This window comes from Mytilus galloprovincialis, chromosome 7 (genome assembly GCF_965363235.1).
Source record: "Mytilus galloprovincialis chromosome 7, xbMytGall1.hap1.1, whole genome shotgun sequence".
In the NCBI taxonomy this organism is placed as follows: Eukaryota; Metazoa; Mollusca; class Bivalvia; order Mytilida; family Mytilidae; genus Mytilus; species Mytilus galloprovincialis.
This window is the reverse complement of record NC_134844.1, coordinates 28,660,299-28,676,365: the sequence shown is the minus strand read 5'-3', so window position 1 is coordinate 28,676,365 and position 16,067 is coordinate 28,660,299.

The window sequence follows — 16,067 nt, the reverse complement described above, 5'->3', positions numbered from 1 at the left end:
ATCCGCTGTTGTTTGTTTTTCATTTATATACTATAGGGCGTTCTACAGGATCCCCTGTTTTCTCAACATAATATATCTATTATAAGAGGTTCTATAGGATCCCCTATTGTTTGTTAATCATGTATATACGACAGGGCGTTCTACAGGATCCACTAGGCGGTCTACAGGATCCCCATTTGTTTAAAAATATATATCTACTATAGGACGTTCTAAAGTATCCCCTGTTGTTTGTTTTTCATTTATATACTATAGGGCGTTCTACAGTATCCCCTGGGCGGTCTACAGGATCCCCTGTTTTCTCAACATAATATATCTACTATAAGACGTTCTATAGGATCCCCTATTGTTTGTTAATCATGTATATACTAAAGGGCGTTCTACAGGATCCCTTGGGCGGTCTACATGATCCCTTGGGCGGTCTACAGGATACCTTGTCATCTTTAAATTATATATGTACTAAATTGCGTTCTATAAGATCCCCTGTTGATTGTTTTTCATGTTTATACTATAGCGCTTTCTATATGATCCCTTGGGCGGTCTGCGGGAAACTTTGTGTGGTCTGCAGAAATCTCTGTTTTTCAACATAATATATGTACTATAGGACGTTCTATAAGACCCCCTGTTAATTGTATTTCATGTTTATACTACAGGGCGTTGTAAAGGATCCCCTGGACGGTCTTCAGGATCCCCTGTTGTCTTTACATTATATATGTACTAAATGGCGTTGTATATATAAGACCCCCTGTTGATTTTTTTTCATGTTTATACAATAGGACTTTCTATATGATCCCTTTGGCGGTCTGTAGGAAACTTTGGGTGGTCTGCAGGAATCTTTGTTTTTCAACATAATATATGTACTATAGGACGTTCTGTTGATTGTTTTTCATGTTTATACTAAAGGGCGTTCTACAGGATACCATGGGCGGTCTACAGGATCCCCTGTTGTATTTACATTATATATCTACTATAGGACGTTCTATAGGATCCCTATATTGTTTGTTTATTATTTATATACTAAAGGGCGTTCTACCGGATCCCCTGGGCGGTCTACAGGATGCCCTATTGATTGTTTTTTTTTATGTTTATACTATAGGGCGTTCTAAGGATCCACTAGGCGGTCTACAGGATCCCCATTTGTGTAAAAATATATATCTACTATAAGACCTTCTAAAGTATCCCCTGTTGTTTGTTTTTCATTTATATACTATAGGGCGTTTTACAGGATCCCCTGGGCGGTCTACAGGATCCCTTGTTTTCGCAACATAATATATCTACTATAAGACGTTCTATAGAATCCCCTATTGTTTGTTAATCAAGTATATACTCGAGGGCGTTCTACATGATCCCCTGGGCGGTCTTCAGGATCCCGTGTTGTCTTTTCATTATAATGTACTAAATGGCGTTGTATATATAAGACCCCCTGTTGATTGTTTTTCATGTTTATACAATAGGGCTTTCTAGATGATCCCTTGGGCGATCTGCAGGAGTCTTTGTTTTTTTAACATAATATATGTACTATAGGACGTTCTGCTGATTGTTTTTATGTTTATACTAAAGGGCGTTCTACAGGATACCATGGACGGTCTACAGGTTCCCCTGTTGGAATTACATTAAATATCTACTATAGGACGTTCTATAGGATCCCTATATTGTTTGTTTATTATTTATGTACTGACGGCCGTTCTACCGGATCCCCTGGGCGGTCTACAGGATGCCCTGTTGATTGTGTTTTATGTTTATACTATAGGGCGTTCTACAGAATCCACTAGGCGGTCTACAGGATCCCCATTTGTTTAAAAATATATATCTACTATACGACGTTCTAAAGTATCCCCTGTTGTTTGTTTTTCATTTATATACTATAGGGCGTTCTACAGGATCCCCTGTTTTCTCAACATAATATATCTACTATAAGACGTTCTATAGGATCCCCTATTGTTTGTTAATCATGTATATACTAAAGGGCGTTCTACAGGATCCCTTGAGCGGTCTACAGGATACCCTGTTGTCTTTACATTATATATGTACTAAATGGCGTTCTATAAGATCCCCTGTTGATTGTTTTTCATGTTTATACTATAGGGCTTTCTATATGATCCCTTTGGCGGTCTGAGGGAAACTTTGTGTGGTCTGCAGGAATCTCTGTTTTTCAACATAATATATGTACTATAGGACGTTCTATAAGACCCCCTTCCTGTTGATTGTTTTTCATGTTTATACTATAGGGCTTTCTATATGATCCGTTGGGCGGTCTGCAGGAAACTTTGGGCGGTCTGCAGGAATCTTTGTTTTTGAACATAATATATGTACTATAGGACGTTCTGTTGATTGTTTTTCCTGTTTATACTTAAGGGCGTTCTACAGGATACCATGGGCGGTCTACAGGATCCCTTGTTGTCTTAATATTATATATCTACTATAGGACGTTCTGCAGGATCCCCAGTTTTCTCAACATTATATATCTATCATAGGACGTTCTATAGGATCCCCTGTTGATTGTTGTCCATGTTTATACTATAGGGCGTTCTGCAGGATCTCCTGTTGTCTGAGCATTATATATTCTTCAGGATCCCCTGTTTGATTTGTATGCATCTAGGATAGGACGTTCTATAGGTTCCTCTGTTTTTAAACATTTATCTACTTTACGTAATTACTAGAGGGCGTTTTATAGGATCCCCTGTTGTTTAATAGTCGTGTATCTGCATGCTTGATCCCCTGTTGGTTGTTCATTATGTATCTATAATAGGGCGTTCTGTAGTATTCCCTGGGTAGTCTATATGATCCCGTATTGTTTAATAATCGTGCATCTGCTATAGGGCGTTCTTTAAGCTCCCCGGGTCGGTCCATAGAATCTCTAGGTCGGTCTGTAGGAGCCCTGTTGGTTGTTCATAATGTATCTATTGGAGGGTATTCTACAGGATCCCCTGGGCGGTCTATAGGATTCCCTTTGGTTTAATAATAGTGTATCTGCTATAGGGTGTTCTATAGGATCCCGTTGTTTGGTAATCACGTATCTACTAGGGAGCGTTCTATGGGATCCCCTGTTGGGTCTATAGGATCACCTGTTGTGCAATATTCGTGTATCTGCTATAGGGCGTTTTATAGGATTCCCAGGGAGGTCTATAGGATCCCCTGTTCGTTGTTCATGTATCTATAACAGGGTGTTTTATACGATACCCTGGGCGCTTTATAGGATCCCCGGGTCGGTCTTAGGATCCCCTCTTGTTTAATAATCGTGCATCTGCTATAGGACGTTCTTTGTTATCCCTTTCAAAGGGGGCATATTGTTATTGTTCGTTTCTTTTTTGTTCATTTCGTTTATAGTATATCTTCTTAAGTGTATAATATATCTTATTGAATCAATAAGATATCTTATAAAGTATATAAGCTATCTTTTAAAGTTGATAAGATATCTTATAAAGTATATAGGCTATCTTTTAAAGTTGATAAGATATCTTATAAAGTATATAAGCTATCTTTTAAAGTTGATAAGATATCTTATAAAGAGTAAATTATATAAAATATCTTATATATTATATATTATATGAGATATCTTGTATAGTATATTAGATATATCATATATTATATATGAGAGAGAGATTTTATATATCATTTGAAATATCTGATATATTATATGAGTATCTTGAAGTTAGAATAAATAGTAAAACGGATTGCCATATATACTCATTGAATCTATTATCATTAATAGACAGTACATCATCAATATATCGGAAAGGGATATTAACAGACGGGTCAATTTCTTTTCTCCTGTCTGTACAAATCCATAAAAATACGAAAACAAATAGAATTGGCATTGCGAGCAGAGGCGGATGTCATACTGTTGTCAAGTTTCCAGACGACCTTGCCATTGCTAGGTTACCGTCAGCAATTTTGAAATAACATTTACACTAAAAAAACACAACTACCTACTGCTAGGTACATGTAGTTCTGAGGATCATACAAATTGTTGACACCTACTTTGTATATTGAATATCATGGTTCTATGCTCAGGAATACTAGAATTATATACAAAAAACATTAAAAAAAATACTGTTGACCAGTGTTTATAGTAATCGAGACCATCTTGGACCATCCCCTTATTAAAAAGCACAACTTTCTATAATGGTTTACATTATGCCATAATTCCATAAAGATGAATGCGTCTATCCTTTTCCGAGAACTTGTCGGGACAATTAAATTATGGGGAAAAAGAAAAGAAAAAGAAATTAAAGACAACCAATAACAATATGCCCCCTCGACCTTTGAAAGGGATAACATAGAACGCCCTATAGCAGATGCAAGGTTATTAAAGAATAGGGGGTCATATAGACAGACCCGGGGGTCCTATAGAACGCACTATAGAATATGCGCGATTATTAAACAAAAGGGGATCATATAGACCGCCAAGGTATAAACAATAGGGGATCCTATAGACAGACCCGGAGATCCTATAGAACGCACTATAGAATATACGCGATTATTAAAAAAAGCGACACCTATACACCGCCCAGGGGATCGTATAGAACAACCTGTTATAGATACATGATGAACAACCAACAGGGGATCCTATAGACAGCCAAGGGGTTCGTATAGAACAACCTGTTATAGATACATTATGAACAAACAACAGGGGATCCTATAGACCGCCCCGTGGATCCTTTAGAACGCCCTATAGCAGATACACAATTATTAAACCACAAGGGATCCTAAAGAACGCATATGGGAGCATATATATATCGCCCTCTAATAGATACATGATGAAACTACAGTGCTCCTATAGACCGACCCTAGGGTTTTATGGAACACCCTCTAGACGAAACATGTTGAACAAACAACAGGGATCATATTTACCGACCTTGGGATCCTATAGAACAACCTGTTATACATACATGATAAACAACCAACAGGGGATCCTATAGACCGCCCCATAGCAGACACGATTATAACACAACAGGTGATCCTAAAGACCCAACAGGGGATCCCATAGAACGCTCTTTAGTAAATAAATCTAGTGAATACATGATAACCAAACAATGGGATCATATAGAACGCCCTATACAGATAAACAACTATTAAACCACAGGGGATCATATCGACCGCCCATGGAAGCATATATATAACGCCCTCTAATAGATACATGATGAAAAAACTAAAGATCTCCTATAGACCGACCCTGGGATTTTATGGAACACCCTCTAGAAGAAACATGTTGAACAAACAACATGCAGAGGATTCTATGGACCGACCCGGGGATCCCAAAGAATTCCATTTAACAGATGTGCGATTATGAAACAATACGGGGTCCTATAGACCGCCCAGGCTAGAACAACATATTATAGATTCATGATTAACAACCAACAGGGGATCCTATAGACCAGCCCGGGGAACCTATAGAACGCCCTATAGCAGATGCACGATTATAACACAACAGGTGATCCTATAGACCCAACAGGGGATCCCATAGAACGCTCTCTAGTAGATAAATCTAGTGAATACATGATAACCAAACAATGGGATCCTATAGACCGCCCTGGGGATCCTATAGAACGCCCTATACAGATACACAACTATTTAACCACAGGGGATCATATCGACCGCCCATGGGAGCATATATATAACGCCCTCTAATATATACATGAAAAACAAACAACAGTCTTACCTATAGAACGTCCCATAGTAGATATATAATATTCAAACAACAGGGGATCCTGTACAGCGTCCTTAAGTAGATATATAATGGTCAGACAACAGCGGATCCTGTAGACCGCCCAGGGGATCCTGTAGAACGCCCCTTAGTATATACACGATAAAAAACAATAGGGGATCATAAAGAACGTTCTATAGTAGATATATAATGTTCAGACAACAGTGGATCCTGTAGAACGCCCTTTAGTACATACATAATAAACAAACAATATATGGGATCCTATAAAACGTTCTATAGTAGATATATAATGTTCAGACAAAAGAGGATACTGTAGAACGCCCTTTAAAATAAACACTAACAACACCAACAGGGGACCCTATGGAACGTCCTATTTTAAATATATAACGTTAAGAAAACAGGAGATCCTGCAGACCGCCCAAGATCGCCTTATAGTATATACATGACAAACAAACTACAGGGGGACCTATAGCATTTCCTTTCTCAGATGCATATTTTTTTTACAAAAAAGGATCCTGTAAACCGCCCTGGGGATCCTGTAGAACGACCTATAGTATAAACATAAAAACAAATCAATTGGGGGTCTTATACAACGTCCTTATAGTATATATATAATGTTCAAACAACAGGGGATCGTGTAGACCGCCCAGTGAATGAACAACAACAACAGGGGATCCTATAGAACGTCTTATAGTAGATATATAATTTTGAGAAAACAGGGGATCCTGTAGAACGCCCTATAGTATACAGTTGAAAAACAATCAACAGGGGGGTCCTATTAACGTCTTATAGTAGATATATGATGTTAAGACAACATGGGATCCTGTAGAACGCCCGATAGTATATACTTGAAAAATAAACAACAGGGGATCCTATAGAACGTCTCATAGTAGATAAATAATGTTGAGAAAACAGGGGGTCCTGTAGACCGCCCAGGGGGATACTGTAGAACGACCTATAGTATAAACATGAACAACAAACAACAGGGTGCCCTATAGAACGTCAAATAGTAGATATATAATTTTGAGAAAACAGGGGATCCTGTAGACCGCCAAGGGGATCCTGTAGAACGCAATATAGTATACACTTGAAAAACAAACAACAGGGGATCCTATAGAACGTCTTATAGTAGATAAATAATGTTGAGAAAACAGGGGATCCTGCAGACCGCCAAGGGGATACTGTAGAACGCCCTATAATATAAACATGAACAACAAACAACATGGGGCCCTATAGAACGTCATATAGTAGATATATAATGTTGAGAAAACAGGGGATCCTGTAGAACGCCTAGGGGATCCTGTAGAACGCAATATAGTATACACTTGAAAAACAAACAACAGAGGATCCTATAGAACGTCTTATAGTAGATTAATAATATTGAGAAAACAGGGGATCCTGCAGATCGCCCAGGGGATACTGTAGAACGCCCTATAGTATAAACATGAACAACAAACAACATGGGGCCCTATAGAACGTCATATAGTAGATATATAATGTTGAGAAAACAGGGGATCCTGTAGACCGCCTAGGAGATCCTGTAGAACGCCTTATAGTATACACTTGAAAAACAAACAACAGGGGATCCTATAGAAAGCCTTATAGTATATACATGATAAACAAACAACAGGGGAACCTATTGAAAGTATTATCTTAATTGCATAATTTTTATAAACAGGGTATCCTGTAGATTGCTCAAGTATTCTGTAGAACGCCCTATAGTATATACTTGAAAAACAAACAACATGGGATCCTGTAGAATGTCTTATAGTAAACAATAATGTTGAGAAAACAGGGGATTCCACAGACCGACCAAGGGATCCCATAGAAAGTCTTAAAGTATATACTTGATAAACAAACAACAGGGGAACCAATAGAACGTCTTATAGTACATATATAATGTTGAGAAAACAGGGGATCCTGTAGAACGCCTAGGGGATCCTGTAGAACGCCCTATAGTATACACTTGAAAAACAAACAACAGGGGATCCTATAGAACGTCTCATAGTAGATAAATAATGTTGAGAAAACAGGGGGTCCTGTAGACCGCCCAGGGGGATACTGTAGAACGACCTATAGTATAAACATGAACAACAAACAACAGGGTGCCCTATAGAACGTCAAATAGTAGATATATAATGTTGAGAAAACAGGAGATCCTGTAGACCGCCAAGGGGATCCTGTAGAACGCAATATAGTCTACACTTGAAAAACAAACAACAGGGGATCCTATAGAACGTCTTATAGTAGATAAATAATGTTGAGAAAACAGGGGATCCTGCAGACCGCCAAGGGGATACTGTAGAACGCCCTATAATATAAACATGAACAACAAACAACATGGGGCCCTATAGAACGTCATATAGTAGATATATAATGTTGAGAAAACAGGGGATGCTGTAGAACGCCTAGGGGATCCTGTAGAACGCAATATAGTATACACTTGAAAAACAAACAACAGAGGATCCTATAGAACGTCTTATAGTAGATTAATAATATTGAGAAAACAGGGGATCCTGCAGATCGCCCAGGGGATACTGTAGAACGCCCTATAGTATAAACATGAACAACAAACAACATGGGGCCCTATAGAACGTCATATAGTAGATATATAATGTTGAGAAAACAGGGGATCCTGTAGACCGCCTAGGAGATCCTGTAGAACGCCTTATAGTATACACTTGAAAAACAAACAACAGGGGATCCTATAGAAAGCCTTATAGTATATACATGATAAACAAACAACAGGGGAACCTATTGAAAGTATTATCTTAATTGCATAATTTTTATAAACAGGGTATCCTGTAGATTGCTCAAGTATTCTGTAGAACGCCCTATAGTATATACTTGAAAAACAAACAACATGGGATCCTGTAGAACGTCTTATAGTAAACAATAATGTTGAGAAAACAGGGGATTCCACAGACCGACCAAGGGATCCCATAGAAAGTCTTAAAGTATATACTTGATAAACAAACAACAGGGGAACCAATAGAACGTCTTATAGTAGATATATAATGTTGAGAAAACAGGGGATCCTGTAGAACGCCTAGGGGATCCTGTAGAACGCCCTATAGTATACACTTGAAAAACAAACAACAGGGGATCCTATAGAACGTCTCATAGTAGATAAATAATGTTGAGAAAACAGGGGGTCCTGTAGACCGCCCAGGGGGATACTGTAGAACGACCTATAGTATAAACATGAACAACAAACAACAGGGTGCCCTATAGAACGTCAAATAGTAGATATATAATGTTGAGAAAACAGGAGATCCTGTAGACCGCCAAGGGGATCCTGTAGAACGCAATATAGTCTACACTTGAAAAACAAACAACAGGGGATCCTATAGAACGTCTTATAGTAGATAAATAATGTTGAGAAAACAGGGGATCCTGCAGACCGCCAAGGGGATACTGTAGAACGCCCTATAATATAAACATGAACAACAAACAACATGGGGCCCTATAGAACGTCATATAGTAGATATATAATGTTGAGAAAACAGGGGATCCTGTAGAACGCCTAGGGGATCCTGTAGAACGCAATATAGTATACACTTGAAAAACAAACAACAGAGGATCCTATAGAACGTCTTATAGTAGATTAATAATATTGAGAAAACAGGGGATCCTGCAGATCGCCCAGGGGATACTGTAGAACGCCCTATAGTATAAACATGAACAACAAACAACATGGGGCCCTATAGAACGTCATATAGTAGATATATAATGTTGAGAAAACAGGGGATCCTGTAGACCGCCTAGGAGATCCTGTAGAACGCCTTATAGTATACACTTGAAAAACAAACAACAGGGGATCCTATAGAAAGCCTTATAGTATATACATGATAAACAAACAACAGGGGAACCTATTGAAAGTATTATCTTAATTGCATAATTTTTATAAACAGGGTATCCTGTAGATTGCTCAAGTATTCTGTAGAACGCCCTATAGTATATACTTGAAAAACAAACAACATGGGATCCTGTAGAACGTCTTATAGTAAACAATAATGTTGAGAAAACAGGGGATTCCACAGACCGACCAAGGGATCCCATAGAAAGTCTTAAAGTATATACTTGATAAACAAACAACAGGGGAACCAATAGAACGTCTTATAGTAGATATATAATGTTGAGAAAACAGGGGATCCTGTAGAACGCCTAGGGGATCCTGTAGAACGCCCTATAGTATACACTTGAAAAACAAACAACAGGGGATCCTATAGAACGTCTCATAGTAGATAAATAATGTTGAGAAAACAGGGGGTCCTGTAGACCGCCCAGGGGGATACTGTAGAACGACCTATAGTATAAACATGAACAACAAACAACAGGGTGCCCTATAGAACGTCAAATAGTAGATATATAATGTTGAGAAAACAGGAGATCCTGTAGACCGCCAAGGGGATCCTGTAGAACGCAATATAGTCTACACTTGAAAAACAAACAACAGGGGATCCTATAGAACGTCTTATAGTAGATAAATAATGTTGAGAAAACAGGGGATCCTGCAGACCGCCAAGGGGATACTGTAGAACGCCCTATAATATAAACATGAACAACAAACAACATGGGGCCCTATAGAACGTCATATAGTAGATATATAATGTTGAGAAAACAGGGGATCCTGTAGAACGCCTAGGGGATCCTGTAGAACGCAATATAGTATACACTTGAAAAACAAACAACAGAGGATCCTATAGAACGTCTTATAGTAGATTAATAATATTGAGAAAACAGGGGATCCTGCAGATCGCCCAGGGGATACTGTAGAACGCCCTATAGTATAAACATGAACAACAAACAACATGGGGCCCTATAGAACGTCATATAGTAGATATATAATGTTGAGAAAACAGGGGATCCTGTAGACCGCCTAGGAGATCCTGTAGAACGCCTTATAGTATACACTTGAAAAACAAACAACAGGGGATCCTATAGAAAGCCTTATAGTATATACATGATAAACAAACAACAGGGGAACCTATTGAAAGTATTATCTTAATTGCATAATTTTTATAAACAGGGTATCCTGTAGATTGCTCAAGTATTCTGTAGAACGCCCTATAGTATATACTTGAAAAACAAACAACATGGGATCCTGTAGAACGTCTTATAGTAAACAATAATGTTGAGAAAACAGGGGATTCCACAGACCGACCAAGGGATCCCATAGAAAGTCTTAAAGTATATACTTGATAAACAAACAACAGGGGAACCAATAGAACGTCTTATAGTAGATATATAATGTTGAGAAAACAGGGGATCCTATAGAACGCCTAGGGGATCCTGTAGAACGCCCTATAGTATACACTTGAAAAACAAACAACAGGGGATTCTGTGGAACGTCTTATAGTAGATATGTAATGTTGAGAAAACAGGGGATCCTGTAGACCGCCTTTGGGATCCTGTAGAACGCCCTATAGTATACACTTGAAAAACAAACAACAGGGGATCCTGTAGAACGTTCTCTTAGCCTAGTAGATACATCAAAAACAAACAATAGGGTATCCTATAGAACGTTCTATAGTTTATATATAATGTTGAGAAAACAGGGGATCCCACAGACCAACCAAGGGATCTAGTAGAGAGTCCTCTAGTATAAACATGATAAACAAACAACAGGGGATTCTATAGAACCTTCTCTTAGCCTAGTAGATACATCAGAAACAAACAATAGGGTATCCTAAAGAACGTTCTATAGGTAATATATTATGTTCAGACACCAGGGGATCTGGAGAACACGCCCTTTAGTATATTCATGATAAACAAACAATATGGGATCTTATATATATTTTTTCCAAAAATTACAGGGCCTATAAAGGGCATAGAATCAGATACAATTGATTTACATAATTGGTAACAACAACAATAATAGAGGCATATACATATATATTTGGAATATAAGCATTGGTCAGAATCAAGCCAAAAACCACATATATATTGTGAATAAAAGAATAATAAAATTACATTATATATGTATTTATTCTCAAATTGTTTACTTGACTTAGTGTCAGTGTTCATATCTGATCTCCTTAATTAAAAAAAGTCACCAATATAACAGCCAAGTTTTTCCATAAGAGTAACATTTTCTTGGGTCAAGAGCCATACAATTTAGAAGATTTATTTAAATTTATAAAATTATAACAATTGTTAGAAATGTCTTGGAAAAAATCGTCCCTTTGAATATCATAAAGAGGGCATTCTAATAAAAAATGAAGCTCATCTTCAACTTTACCGAGTGAGCAATTAGAATAAAGACGCTCAGATCTTTCTACATGTTTTTTTGAATTTCTGTTTGTCTCAATTTTTAAAGAGTGAGCGCTTATTCTTAATTTACAAATTGACTGTCTTTTTTTTAAGTCCTGTAATTCTAAATATTTTTCTTTTTAAAACAATTTTTTCCCTTTTTCGGAGTTAATTGTTTGATACTTCAGTTTATTCCAAAATGTGAAATTACTTTTACATAGTTTATTTTTAACATACTGACATAAAGAACCAATTGATTGGTAAAAATTTGGTAATTCAATCTCTCTGAATATAATCTATACTAGAATACCATGTATTCACATTAGAACTGTGTAACTGTATGTTCACAACATATAAATGCATCAAATAATAATCCTTCTTTCAAACGTTCCAGTCTATGACAATATTTTAACATTGATAAAATTATAGTAAAATACATAGGAAATCTACCAATCTCTGACATTACATGAGCTATATTACCTGACTTTCTGTTTACACCAAGAATATATTTCATAAATTTGGTATGAGCTTTTTCAGAAGAATCCTGACCAAAAACTTGTTCCTATAGAACGTTCTATACTATATATAGTAGATATATATATATGATATTCAGACAACAAGGGATCCTGTAGATCCCCGAGCTGTAGACTGCCCAGGGGGATCCTGTAGAACGTCCTTTAGTGTATACATGATAAACAAACAATATAAGGGACCCTATAGAACGTTTTGTAGTAGATATATAAGGTTCAGACAACAGGGGATCATGTAGAACGACCAGGGGATCCTGTAGAACGCCCTAACAGTAGCTTTATTGTAAACAAGTAACAATGGTTCCTATAGAACGTCCAGCTATAGTAGAATGGTCAGACAACAGGGGGTCACATTACAGATTCGTTTCTTTAAACGCAGACCAGTTTAAACACCCTCTCACACTCCTGTAAAGCCTTAGTACGTGTAACATGTTTAACATGTGTAAGCTACATCTTTTTTCAATTTGCCTACATAAAAATACTCTTTTAGACGGATAATAAAAATATTATTAACTCCATAGTATATCCAAAGCCATGGGACACGTGCATTTGACATTTGCAGGTCTTTACAACATAATTAAGGCACTAAGTCCTACTGTTTATCATATCTATATGAAATGTATCATGTAAAATTGAGAATGGAAATGGGGAATGTGGCAAAGAGACAACAACCCGCCCAAATAAAAAACAACAGCAGAGGGTCACCAACAGGTCTTCAATGTAGCGAGAAATTCCCGCACCCGGAGGCGTCCTTCAGCTGGCCCCTAAACAAATATATACTAGTCCAGTGATAATGAACGCCATACTAATTTCCAAATTGTACACAAGAAACTAAAATTAAAATAATACAAGACTAACAAAGGCCAGAGGCTCCTGACTTGGGACAGGCGCAAAAATGCGGCGGGGTTAAACATGTTTGTGAGATCTCAACCCTCCCCCTATACCTCTAACCAATGTAGTAAAGTAAACGCATAACAATACGCACATTAAAATTCAGTTCAAGAGAAATCCGAGTCTGATGTCAGAAGATGTAACCAAAGAAAATAAACAAAATGACAATAATACATAAATAACAACAGACTACTAGCAGTTAACTGACATGCCAGCTCCAGACTTCAACTAAACTGACTGAAAGATTATGATTTCATCATATGAACATCAGGCACAATCCTTCCCGTTAGGGTGTATTTTAAAAAGCTATCTGTATATATATTTGTACTATGATATATGCTACTGTAATGCGGTACATTTTCCTTTTTTTCATGTGATAAAAAAATAAATAAAGCAAATTCACCGTGTTACATGAAAGTTAATGATTTTGAATCGGTTTTTTTTTTAATAGTTGTACATGTTGAGAATATTCTATTTTTAGAATAAGTATTTTCAGAATCGTTTATAAATAGCCTATAAATAGAATATGCATAATTCATGAATCGTGACGTAGGGCGGTCTACGGGATCCCTTCTTCCGCTTACCGTTTCTTACCTACAAGATAACATCCGATCAAATTTAAGTATAAGGTATACAGGTCAGTGGCGGATCCAGAAATTTTCATAAGTGGGGGCCCACTGACTGACCTAAGAGGGGGCCCGCTCCAGTCACGCTTCAATGATTCCCTATATAAGCAACCAAATTTTTTCCCAAAAAGGGGGGGCCCGGGCCCCCTGGGCCCCCCCTCTAAATCCGCCTCTGCAGGTTTTCACTATAATAATTTTATATTGTTAGCAGATGTCAATCTTAATTTTCATGAATGCTAAAAATAGCAAACGTTCATGTAAACAAAGCAAGCAATCCAACCAAAGTCTTAATTAACAGGATTTAGGAAATAAGCTATACAAATCTTTAATTTTTTTTTGCACAAAGAGTACTAATAAATAGCCATTTAACGACAAAAAATAACATTGGTTGGATTGTTGTCTCCTCGACACATTCCCCATTTCCATTCTCAATTTTATCTCAACCAATGACGAGTTCTAATGTACAAATGGTATTGGACTAGTTTATATTTTTAACGTATGTCGGCAGTAAAAGAATCATTGAAAACGTTTTCGTAAACATAAGAATATTAAGTGAAAAAATATCATAGAACCATACATGCTTATTGTAGAGAACGCATACAACAATGAATGTAGAAGTGTTGAAATATTATCAAAAATAATGATTAACTAAGGGACGACATCAAAAAATCAATGAAGGATAAAAAACTTAATTCAAATAGTTTGGGGTGGGGGGTCAAACTGCTGCAAGTTTTGTTTAAATTGACATCGATTTTACATACATCCTAATTGGTCAATCAATTTTTCCCAAATTAAGTTGAGAGGGGGGGGGGGGGGGGGTCAGTAAAAGAACTACATGTATATGAATTAAGTTTTTTATCCTTCATTGAACTTTTGATGTCGTCCCTAAAAGTCCAAATTAATTTTATTTGAATCAATTATTAATTTTTCAGAATGATTGTCTACGGCAATTGTGTGCAATGCAACCTATTGATTTAAAGTAATTCATGCTTCTTTTTTTTTATAGATAATTTAACACGATAAGGATATCAAACTTGGTTTGGCTATCCATAAAACCAGATTCAACTCACCATTTTTTCTTTAAATCTCCTGTTCCAAGTCAGGAATATTGCAGCTGTTATTTAAAAATAGTCCATTTCTATGTATGTTGGCGTTTGTTTTAGTTCAACTTCAGTGTTTCTGCTGTTCCGTTGTTTTACTCTTATATTTGATGTGTTTCACTCGGTTGGTCTCAGTTTGTAACCCGAATGGTTTATCTCAAATCGATTGATTGCTTTTGAACAGCAGTATACAACAGTTGCTTTTATAGAAAAAAAAAAGATTTTGTATACTAAAAAGGTTATTCACATCGTTTATTTGGTTATTCTTCTTATTACAATTGTATGAAAAATGGACATTTGCAATTTATATTCTCATAGGGATTTTGGAACTGTACTCAATGCTCTTCAACTTTTCACTTGTAGGCTTTTTAACAATTTTGATCGAAGCATCATTCATGAGTCTTATGTATATATAGACGGCGAAACGCGCGTGCGGCGTATCAAATTATAAGCCTGGTACTTTTGAAACATTTAACCTCTCATTTCCAAATTCGATTTTTCACTAAATAATTTCCTTGTTTTATCGACAATTCTTCTGGGCACCCTGCAATCACTCCTCAGTTTTTGGTGGTGTTCGTGTTTGTGATGTTTGGTATTATATATACGGTTGTTTGTTTTTAAATATGATCGTTTTTGGTGTTTTATGATGGCAGTGTCAGTTTCAGTTTAATCATGTCTATGTACTGGATGAGTTATCAATTCATGTATTGCAAGAACAAAAATTCTATTTTGTATACTTCTCTGTAACGTTTTCGATCAAATTCCTTTATTTGTTCATGTATGTCCAAAAAAGAGGGACGAAAGATACTAGAGGGATAGTCAAACTCATAGATTGAAAATAAACTGACAACGCCATGGCTAAAAATAAAAAAGACAAACTGACAAATAATAGTATAGAAGATACAACATAGATAACTAGAGAATAAGCAACACGAACCCAACAAAAAAACTGGGGTGATCTCATGTGCTCCGGAAGGGTAAGCAGATCCTGCTCCACATG